The sequence below is a fragment of the Camelus dromedarius genome, chromosome 23 (genome assembly GCF_036321535.1).
Source record: "Camelus dromedarius isolate mCamDro1 chromosome 23, mCamDro1.pat, whole genome shotgun sequence".
In the NCBI taxonomy this organism is placed as follows: Eukaryota; Metazoa; Chordata; class Mammalia; order Artiodactyla; family Camelidae; genus Camelus; species Camelus dromedarius.
In genome coordinates this window covers 9,451,485-9,459,927 of record NC_087458.1, presented here as the reverse complement: position 1 = coordinate 9,459,927, position 8,443 = coordinate 9,451,485, and the positions used below count along the sequence as shown (strand labels likewise).

Here is an 8,443-nt window from a genome sequence, read left to right as displayed (position 1 = left end):
GTGTGCTCTGCTTAATTAGCATGAGAATAGAAAGACATTCTCCGTATCCTCCCTTAGGGATGGAGAGGACAGGAGAGCAAAGCCTGTGTATAGCTCTGTCCTGCTCCATCAGAGATTCTGGGACTGGGAAAATGACCACCTTCACATTCCCCCAATCCTCTGAGGACCCCAGGACCCATGGTGTTGAGAAAAGCTTTGATGGAGCCGGCTCATGGATCTCCACTCCAGATTTTCCAGCTGTCCCTGTCCCCCCACCGCTCAGAGAGCAGGATGCTGAGATGGCTCGGTGATGCAGAAGGTATGTGCTTTTTCAGTTCTGGTGCTGATGCTGTGTGTGTGGTGAGGTCTCTGTGGCGCAATGGACGAGCGCGCTGGACTTCTAATCCAGAGGTTCCGGGTTCGAGTCCCGGCAGAGATGGTCACCTGGCAGGTACCTCTTTTATTTTGTATGCTGTCATGCTAGGTTGATAATTATATTTATTCCTCTCTGGAGGCTTGGGGGAGGAGAAAGGAAAGCCCTTTCTTGGGAATCCTGGACCTCCCCTCTTTTTCCATCTCCTCCCTCTTCATTCTTTCTCTGTTCCTCCCTTACTATTTTTCATTGTCTAGTGAAGGCTCAGATGTCTGCTGCATCTCTCTGCTCAGCCTAACTGAAACAGCCTTTGAATCCTTTGCTTCATAGAAAAATCATTGGCACTTAATCACCGAGGTGCCTGGCCATAGGTTTCGGAGTGACTCTGGTGCCATCCTTTTACCTCCGAGAACACAAAAAGGCAGACTGTCCCATCTGCTGATGAGGAAAGGTCCAGTTGTCCTCTAAGGTGACAGCCACCTTGACAGGGTGGGTCAGGAGATGGGTGGGGTCACGCAGAGGATAATTTCTTGTGCTGTCTTTGTCAGCTGTAGTTTTGCATTCCAAAGGGTGGGCTTTTTGTGCTGAGTCTCATCACTCACTTCCTCATCTCCAAGGTGAGATGTAATCACTGCTCTTTGTCTCAGTGGAATAAACTACAGAGCAGCCCGCTCATTATCAGCAGCTGACGAGCTTGTCCCCAGAAACTCAAGGTCTTATACTTCAATGCTCTTCACTGTGAAAAGTTTGCAGCCTTTCCTGTTTGCAGTAAACTCTTTGCCAGTTGTGTCTGAATGTTATTTTCGTAATTCCCGGTCTCCAACCATCTCTCTCCTCCTGTGTCCATTTCAGCTTTCTTTCCCTGTCTCATCTAATGGGCCATAATCAGCAAGATTGGGAGCTTGGTCAGATTGTTTTTCTGTTTTGGGCTGGTCTGGCTCTCTCCCCCTTTCGTATTGTAGCCTCTAGCCTAGTAGGTCTTGAGGCAGCCGCCCAAGTCAGGGACTGACCTCTACCTTAGGTGAACTCAGGAAACCTGAGAAGACACACCTCTCCTCCTGACTGCGGGGGAGACAGCACCTCTCCCACACAGTGCTCTGGAGGGGTGACCAGAGGACACAGCCAGCGTGTCAGGGCTCTAAGTAAGCTGGGGCGAGGTGAGAGAGGAGAATCCAAACCAGCCGAGAGGTGGGGAATTGATAGGACAGACAGGAGGACTCTGGAAGGAGACCGATGTGTTCTTTTAGCCTTTCGGACACGTGCCTGTTTGTAGCCAATTGAAACCCTTGAGATTCTTTGGAAGGAGTCCGGTGCTTTAAAGGGACTTAGAACTCTTGCAGTGAGAACCAGCACAGGGTTGCCTTTCTGAGTTACTTTGGTGGAGCGCCAGTTCAGGTATGAACCATCTGCTGCCAGCCCCGCAGAGATGCCCTTTGGAGGATGCAGGTGTGGACCAGACACTCCCGGGCAGCCGCTTCTGGAGCCTTTCTTTTATTGTTAGCTCAGCCCTTCCTGGATCTTTTTGCTTTAAGGGCAGGCCTGAAAGGAAAATGTGGTCTGTGTGTGGGGATGGGGTCTTGGGGTGGGGGTGGGGAGGGAGTGCAGAGAAGGGGCGTATCGGAGTTTTCAGCCACAACCCAGAGTCCTACCCACCCTTTTCTAGCCCCTCCTCTGCCTGCGTCATTCTGTTGTAACAGTGCTGCTGAACAGCAACAGTGACAGTTGAAAAAGTAAGAAGGTTGTCCCTCCAGCACTGTTAAAGTTTGGGGCAAAGGTATACGTTCATCATGGCCCATTATTCTAAGGTTTTCTCAGTTCTAGAAGCTTTCTAGGAACCTAGTCTTCATGAAATTGTGGCGACTGGGAGGGGATGTGTGCCCAAGTAGGCACTGAATTGAGATTCGTTCAAGTGTTTGATCAGGGTGCAAATGTTTGATCAGGGTGCAATGCAGCCAGCTCCTTGGGGGAAGTTCTATACCAGTGAGAGTTAAAACACACAGATAATCTCCCAAATGAGATTTAGCCAGTGATTTCCGTTTTCTAACTTGGAATCAGAAGACCTTGGTTTAAACTGCAGCTTTGCCAAGTTTCTGGACCTTTCTGAACTGTAATTTGCTTATTCATAAAAACAAAATTGTGCGATCTATCCTGCAAATGTGAAAATGAATGAGAAAGCCCATTGTGCAGCTCTGTACCAATACACAAGCTCTGTTAGTCTTTGGGTTGCTCTTGTCTCTCCCCTTAGCATGTGGGAAAGGTGCCTGGCCAAAGAGTAGGGAAATGGAAGAGTCTGGAGGACCAGCGCCTGCCTGGGCCCTCCAGGGAGGCTGTGTACCACTGTCGGGGCTGACGCTGACTTGCGCTACCCAAACAGAGTACAGGATGGACTTTCCAGCTGGTGGAGTCCTTCAGAGGGCAGATGGTCCCTCCGTGCCTTAGACAGTTGGCTTCATCTCAGCCAGGTAGATAGAGGTCCCTGCTGGCTACATCACTTAAGGGAGCTAGAAACTTCCACTTACTCAAACATCGCCTAGCCTTCGGCACCCTCGGTCTCTGAGGGGTGGTGCTTTGGGGACTTAAAGGAGGATATTACCAAAACTGGCAGCAAGATTTTCCGCATTGGTAAAAATTCCTGTGTATGTGATAGCAACTGTCTTCTTAGCACATGAGGGAGAACTTACAGTTTATGAGTATCATAATTATTGTATTTTAAAGATTCTCAGAATATAAAATAGAAATGAGTTTCTTTTTTTTAAATAAAGTCACTTTGCTGTAGGAGTCAAATGCTTCACAGGTACTGAAGACGATCATTAATTACAAAGTACGCAGGCAGAGTATGCCTTATTTATTATTGTATCCTCACTGCCTGAAATATGGTCGGCATTTGATGGATATATTTGAAAGAATGAATGCTGACTTAGATTGGCTATAAATTATGTAGATAGGAAAGAAAAAGAGCCGTAGCTCCTAGGGATCAGGAACTCAGGCAGCATCCTCATGCATTAATTCATTCACTTTACGGATATTTATCAAGTGCGCACTTTGTGCCACTGTCCGTGTTCCAGGCACTGGGATCTGAAATAGCATTGCCCACTTTCCCCGTGGAGTGTGTATTCCCATGACAGAGATGAAGAATGGATAGCTAAGTAGTGTTACGATGGGATTGTAGGCAGAGATACCTGCTGGGGGAATGGATGATAAAAGAGAGTGATGTGAAACGTGGTGGTCATGGAAGATTGTCCCAAACAGAGGACCAACCGGAGCAGAGAGCCCGACGTGGGCATGAGCTTGATGGCTTTGCGACAAAGGTCAGTGTGGCTGGAGTGGGGAGAGTGATGTGGAGAGTCAGGTTCAGAGAACAATATGGGGCACGTCACATAGGATGAAGGACTCAGCCCTCTCACAGCCAGCTCTGCCTCATGTAAGAAGTCCAGTATCTTCTCACGTTTCCTTTCCCACTTGGCAATGATATTTATAGGTAACATGACTTCCTGTGCACATAATTAAAACAAATCAATAAAATATCCTCTTTGTAATATAAAGAAAGAAATTTGTAACCAATACTGTGCATTTTTATACCTAAATGCCACACTAGCAGTCTTACACTTACCTGAAGAATTACCTTCAATGCAGCAGCTGTAGATGTGTATATGCAAAAAAGGGCAGACATGTTTTTTTAATTATGTTTTGTTTTATTTTATTTTTTAACACCTTTACTGTGTTAAGTATCGTAAGGAATGTCAGTCCCCAGCTGTGTTGTGATTTCTCCAAACTGGTGAACTCTTGTTGATAAGTTCATGATCCAAACAAATTAAATCTTCTTACAAAATACAGTATTTTGCATTCCTGGATATTTTAGGAAGTTTACAACCATGCTGAAAAATGTATTTATATGTAAAAATGAGACAGATTCTATTTATAGAATACCAGTAGGATCCCAGTAAGAGCAATTGCAGCCTAACTGTCAGAAGGCTTGTAGGTCAAGCTTTCCTTCATGCTAATGAAAATCATTGGTGGGACTGAGCAGAGAAGTGGTGGCATCTGATTTATGTGTTAAAAGGCTAATTTCGGCTGTTGGTAAAGAATAGACTGGATTGGGGAAAGGGAGATGTTTGCAGGTCTGCTGGACCCAACACCTTCTAGAAGCAGCAGGGCGTGGCACTGTGGTTCCCAAGTGGTGGTGGGGTACCACCAGAAGTGGAGGGTTTTATAACAGTGTCCACCTACAAGAGTGATTTTATCATCTCTGGGAGCTAGCCCGGCATGGATCATTTATATTTTGTCTAGGAGCTAGTTACTTTTACTTTTTGTCATTACAGTGGTTGCCAGTTCCTCGCAAAAAATGTCTATTAAATGTTTGTATTTAAAAGCAGTAGGAAATGGAAGTTACTCCTCTAAATGTGATTTCAGTGTTTGTGTCCTTAACAGTTTATATAAATTATAATGGAAGAGAGTGTCTTAAGTTTCTCTGTGTCCTCCTCGGAAACGATGTCTTTTTGTTTCTGTCATGGCAGTGTTGTCCTGCGACGGTCCCACTGAGAGACTGGACGGTGAGACGTGGAGACTTATGATACAAGAAGCTGGGCATGTGAGCAGAGCAGAGGAAGCAGCTTAGTGGGAAGACACGGACTGGGTCTGAACCAGAGGCCTTGCTGTTTACTTATAGAACTTCGGGCATGCACTAGGTTTCCTGAGCCTTGATTTCCTCCTCTAGAGAGTGAGCCAAATAATATCTAGAATTAAATAAGGTAAAATGGAAAAGTGTCTGGATAGTTAGATACATAGTAGGAGAAAAAACAAATGCTAGCTTCCTTTGCTTATGGGCGGTTTGCTCAGCCAGCCTTCCTCAGACTGCACGCCTCAAGCTGGCTCCTTGGAGATCATGGGTGATGCTCTGGGACTTGGCCACGGGCCACGTGTTTCTGTCCCCTGAAAATGCTTGGACACAGTGGCATGCTAGGGGAAGGAAGAGATGCAGAATATATCTTCCACAGTAGTTACCCTCCAAGAGTGCCCTTCCCTGTGGTCACTGTGGGAGCCCGGAACTTCTCCCTGGGGCTACGAGCACAGAAACCTGCAGGAATCCTTAGTTTAGCCTGAGAAACAGGGTTTCACATACTCCGGGGAGAGGCTCGCATGAAGCCTTTTCTTTCAGGACCAGCGCAGGGTTTTAAAGCCAGATGTGAGGGCAAGTGTGTCTCTCCAGAGAAGGTGGGATCACCAAAGACAAGTTCCTAGGGCACTGGGAGGAGACAGGCCTGAGATTGGCTGCTGTGTTCCTGGCCAGGGCCCTTTCTGACGGTGTTCCCTGCCATGGGCCCAGCTCCGTCCCGGGTCTCAGAGAAGCGTCATCTGGGAGTCACTCACAGCCCCAAGCAATCCACTCCCTTTACTACGTCCACGGGCCACTACCGAGGAGGCAAATGTTACCACCCAAAATAGCAGTTGAGAATCTATTATACTTATTTGAAACCTTTTTCTTTCTCTAATTGTGCACAAACGTCTCACAGTACTTTTAATTTTTGCACTTAATCGATGTCCCTAATGGTGAAGGAGATCGCGTGCTTACCCCCAGGCATCAGGAAGCAGAGCTCAAGGTGGCTTCTGCCAAGTACAACATTTCTTTGAAGTCTTATATTTTATGCTACATTCTAGTACAAATTTTGGGCTCTACTTCGTTATATCTACATTTTCAGGTATAGAAATGATTATCTGGCTCCAAATCTTACAGTAAAAGTGATGCCTGGCAGGCCCCGCAAGAGGGCCTGCCTTATGCCAGTTATAAAAGCACAGAACATATTAATATATTTTATAAAATAAAGAAGAAATACATTAATATTACAAATGAGTTTGTGACCCCTGAGTAGCCACTCAGATGGAAGGGGAGATAGCTTAGAGACAAGTTTAGACAGACACCTGACATGGAATAAACATTTAGTGCCTACTGTGTGGTAAGCATTGAACTAGTTGCTGAGATACAAAGATAAGCAAAAAAAGACAGAGATTATCACACAAACACACGTAGATTTGCAGCGTGGAATGAAGGAGAGGTTGGCGGAGCAAAGGACATTTATGGCAGAGGGGCCAACCTCCTCAGAGAGGCAAAGGAAAGCCTCTTCCGGGAAGTGTCTCTTGACTGGAATCTGAAAGATCAGTAGGAAATAAGGAGGCAAAGAACGAAGGACAGAGCTTCCCAGCCAGAGGAACAGGGAGCACCAAGGCTGTGGGGGTGGCAGGGACACACGTGACTGGAGAGAGAGTGTGGTTTGACCACAGAGAGTAAGGCAGAAAGGGGCGTGGAATGAAGCTGGAGGGAGAGGCAGGAGGCTGACCCTGCAGGACCCTGTCGTGACTGTTGGGGGGTTTTGTCCTGATCTGAAAAACAGGGAACTCCGGAAGGGTTTTAAGCCAAAGAATAACATGATTTGATTTGCATTTTTGAAAGGTGACTCCAGCTGCTGCTCAGAGGACAGGGTGGAAGGGGACCAGGGTGGACACTGGAGCTGGATCAGCAGCTCAGTAGGTGTTGTGAGAACTGAGGGTAGCTTGGATGAGGGGGATGAGGGTGGCGGCGGCGGCGGTGGTGGTGGTGCAGATAGAGAGAAGATGGGATTTAGAGATATTTGTGAGCTGAAATGGGCAGGCTTTGGTGTTGGGTTAGAAATGGTACAAAGAGGAAGGAGTTGTCAAGGATGGCTTCAAGATTTCTGGCCTGTATCCCATTGATCAAGACAGGAAACCCTGGAAGGAGGCTAGGTTCGGGGTAGGCGAGTGCAGCTCTGAGCTTCTAATTTTGGGGCACTCAGAAGTGGAGAGCTGGGTCAGGGTCAGAACCAGTGATTTGGCTTTGGGAGGCATCTGCATGCTGGTGGAATTTGAAGCCACAGGGATGAATGAGATCCTCTAGGGGAAAGTGTAGAGTGAGAAGAAGGGCTTAGAGGAACCCCCAGTATTCAATGACACAGAAGAGAAAGGGAGAAGCAATGGCCAGGGAAGTGGAGAGAAACCAGAATATTGTCATTTCTAAACCCAAGGGGAAGGAGCTTTCAGGAAGGGACTTGACTAAGTACCGTGTGTTACTGAGAAGTCAGGAACAGTCGTAACTAAACAAATCTGGTAGGTTAAGTGACATGGACACCAGTGGTGAGCGTTGTTCCACTTTCTACAGAAAATGGGTGTCGGGGCAAGAAGCCAGATTGGAGTGGACCGTAGAGGGAGGGGGAGGGGAGGATAAGGGAACACAGGACCAGGCAACTCTTAGAAGTTTGGCTGAGAAGGGATGAGGGGAGGGTGCTCAGCTGGAAGGCAGGAAGGGCTGAGCAAGAAAATCTTTCTGGTATTTTTCTACTTCAAGATCTTTAATTATGAGAAATGTCAAATGCGAGGATATTCAGCAGAATACTATTATGAACCCTCGTGTACCCATCACTTGGTTTCAACAGTGGTTAACTTGTGGCCGAACTTGTGTCTCTATGTCCACCCATTCTTTTTGTTTTTTGGTGGGAGAGACTGGAGCTGGTTGAAAACCACTGGGGAGGAAATCATTGAGAAGGAGAGTGCGAATGTTTGAGAGAGAGAAGTAGAGAAAAAAAAAAAGGTGTAAGTAATTGCCAAGGTTTCTGAGAAAGTGGGAGGAAACAGGCTACAGAGTATCAGGAAAGGATTCACTCTGGTCGCTGGAGAGCCGGCTTCTCCACTACTGTGCGAGGGAGAGAGGGTAGGATGTGTGCAGATGTAGATTGGCACGTTTGACATTTGGAAGATAAGAAAATTTCCTCTGATGATGGATGTAGCTCCTCCTCCTCTTTTTCCCCTCCTCCCTCTCCTCCTTCTTTGAAAGTAAGTAGTAAGGACCTACTGTATAGCACAGGGAGCTATATTGAATCTTATAATAACCTATAATGGAAAAGAATCTGAAAAAGAATATATGTATGTATACGTATAACTGAATTACTTTGCTGTACACCTGAAACTAACACAACATTGTAAATCAACTATGCTTCAATAAAAATAAATACACAAAAAACAAAATCAGAAAGGTAAAAAAAAAATAATGGAAGTAGTCTTGTCACCTTCAGAGAATAACTGGGA

General features: G+C 46.3%; 1 non-coding gene across 1 annotated transcript; it reads left to right on the top strand.

Annotated features, from left to right (window-relative positions):
* The first annotated feature begins 344 nt into the window (after window positions 1–344).
* On the top strand, window positions 345–418 carry TRNAR-UCU (transfer RNA arginine (anticodon UCU)). The gene has a single exon. It is a non-coding gene; the product is annotated as a tRNA-Arg (tRNA).
* Window positions 419–8,443: the final 8,025 nt, after the last annotated feature.